Source organism: Saimiri boliviensis, assembly GCF_048565385.1.
Source record: "Saimiri boliviensis isolate mSaiBol1 chromosome 19 unlocalized genomic scaffold, mSaiBol1.pri SUPER_19_unloc_2, whole genome shotgun sequence".
Lineage (NCBI taxonomy): Eukaryota > Metazoa > Chordata > Mammalia > Primates > Cebidae > Saimiri > Saimiri boliviensis.
Genome location: NW_027412503.1, coordinates 1,249,635 through 1,252,475, shown reverse-complemented (window position 1 = coordinate 1,252,475; position 2,841 = coordinate 1,249,635). Strand labels below are relative to the sequence as shown.

General features: G+C 42.1%; 1 non-coding gene across 1 annotated transcript; it reads right to left on the bottom strand.

Annotated features, from left to right (window-relative positions):
- Positions 1-1,812: 1,812 nt before the first annotated feature.
- Positions 1,813-1,919, bottom strand: LOC141583278 (U6 spliceosomal RNA). Its single transcript, XR_012515957.1, has one exon. It is a non-coding gene; the product is annotated as a U6 spliceosomal RNA (small nuclear RNA).
- Positions 1,920-2,841: the final 922 nt, after the last annotated feature.

Sequence of the window (2,841 nt, the reverse complement as noted above, 5' to 3'; positions counted from 1 at the left end):
CTTAGTCTGCTTGCCTCTCCCAGGACCCCAGCCTGGCCACACCTGCTTACAGGGCATTGGGTGCCCAGACACATTACAAAAATTTTTATAAGGCAATCACACAAAATTACCACGTGGCTGCATTATAAAAATTCATGTAGTGTGCTTTTCAGCTCTATCACATCAGTTTATTCTTTTTTTAAAAGCTGTACTTCAGGTTATAGGGTACACATGCAGATCATGCAGAATTGTTGCATAGGTACACACATGGCAATGTGGTTTCCTGCCTCCATCCCGTCACATACATCTGGCATTTCTCTTCAGGTAATCCCTCCCTGACCTCCCCAACCCCTGGTGTCCCCCTGTTGGCCACCCCCAAAAAGACCCCAGTGTGTCATGCACCCCTCCCTGTATCCATGTGTTATCATTATTCATCACCTGCCTATGAGCGAGAACATGCAGTGTTGGATTTTCTTTCTTCTGTCAGTTTGCTGAGAATGATGGTTTCCAGATTGATTCATGTCCCTACAAAGGACACAAACTCATCTTTTTTTGTGGCTGCATAATATTCCATGGTGTATATGTGTCATATTTTCCTTGTCCAGTCTATCGTCTCTGGACATTTGGGTTGTTTTCAGGTCTTTGCCATTGTAAACAGTGCCACTGTGAACATACGTGTGCATGTGTCTTTATAATAGAATGATTTATAATCCTTTGGGTATATACCCAGTAATTGGATTGCAGGGTCAAATGGAATTACAATTTCCAGGCCCTTGAGCAAGTGCCACACTGCCTTCCACAATGGTTCAACTAGTTTGTACTTCTAGCAACAGTGTAAAAGTGTTCCTATTTCTCCACATGCTCTCTGGTATCTGTTGTCTCCAGATTTTTTAATGGTCACCATTCTAACTGGCATGAGGTGATATCTCAATGTGGTTTTGATTTCTCTAATAACCAGTGATGATGAGTATTTTTTCACATGTTTATTGGCCTCATATATATCTTCCTTTCAAAAGTGTCTGTTCATATCCTTTGTCCACTTTTGAACGGGTTTGCTTGTTTTTTTCCTTGTAAATCTGCTTTATTTCTTTGTAGATTATGGCTATTAGCCATTTGTCAGATGGGTAGATTGCAATAATTGTTTCTCATTCTGCTGGTTGCTGGCTCACTCTAATGATGGTTTCTTTTGCTGTACATAAGCTCTGGAGTTTAATAAGGTCCCATTTGTCTATTTTCCTTTTTGTTGCCAATGCTTTTGGTGTTTTAGTCATGAAGTACTTGCCTACACCTATGTCCTGAATGGCTTTGCCTATTTTTTGTCTAGATTTTTTTATGGCATTAGGTCTTATGTCTAGATCTTTAATCCATCTGGAGGTAATTCTACTGTAAGGTGAAAGGAAGAGGTCCAGTTTCTGCTTTCTGGACACTGGTAGCCTGTTTTCCCAACAACAATTATTAAACAAGAAATCCTTTACCCATTGCTTGTCTTTCTCAGGTTTGTCAAAGATGAGATGGTTGTAGATGTGTGCCATTGCCACCAGGACCTCTGTTCTGTTCCATTGGTCTATTTCTCTGTTTTAGTACCAGTACCATGCTGTTTTGATTACTGTAGCTTTCTATTATAGTTTGAAATCGGGTAGCATGATGCCTCTGGCTTTGTTCTTTTTGCTTAGCAATGTCTTGGCTATGCACACTCTCTTTTGATTCCATATGAAGTTTAAGGTGGGGTTTTCCAGTTCTGTGAATAAGATCATTGGTAGCTTGAGGGGGACAGCATTGAATCTATAAATTACTTTGGGCAGTATGGCCATTTTCACGATATTGATTCTTTCTACAAATATGGAATGCTTCATGAATTTTTTGGTCCTCCTTGAGCAGGGGCCATGCTAATCTTCTCTGAATCATTCCAATTTTAATATATGTGCTGCCAAAGTGAGCACCAGTAATGTTGTTTATACTGGATATATTGCCTGTTAGCTCCTGCGATGTTTTACAATGATTTTTGGCCTCCTTGCATTGGATGATGACATACTTCTTTCACTTAGTGAACTTTGTTTCTATCCACATTCTGAATTCTACTTGTATCATTGCAGATATGACAGCCTCTGGCCAGTTCTGAAAACTTGAACAGGCTGAACAGTTGATGTAATCATCTGGAGGAAAGAAGGCATGCTGACTTCTTGAGTTTCAGTGTTCTTGCACTGATTCTTCCTCATCTTTATGAGCTTATTCACCTTCAACCTTTGCTGACCTTTGCACAGGATATTTTTCTTATATCATATTTGATGATCTTGAGGTTTTGATTGTGGTTTAGGGTAGAATCAGGCAGCTGCCTTTGGTTTTGGAGGATTTTAGGGGGCCAAAATTCACCTCTCAATTCCTGGGCTGTGTGCTTTAACTCTGGGAAACTTATATTGGGTCTCAACTTTGTTCTCTGGCTCCTCAAAGTTTGGAGTCTACTGCACTGAAGGCAGCAAAGTGTGGCAGCTGTGGCAGAGTGCTAGCAGATGCAAACCTGCCTGCTTCCCTGTTGGCATTTGCCCAGTGGTGGAAGTGGTGGAGGCAAGACAGCTTGGTGGTGGCCAGAAGACCCCTGCTGTGTGTGCTGTTGCACTGGTGGTAGTGTTGGTTCAGGCTGGGGTGCTGGCCTGTGCATGTCTGGGTGCCATCTCTGTGACCCCCTAAGCAGCCACGACCACTCAACGTATATTAGCATTCCCTTTTCGTGCACAGAATTAGCACAAGGAAAAGGTGTTGGAAGAGGTTGTGATTTTGTTCCTCTCCCTGCCATGGCTCTTTCTTCAATGGGAGTTGGTGTGGGTTGACGTGTGTGCTACAGTCCCATGTGCTGGTAGGGTAAGT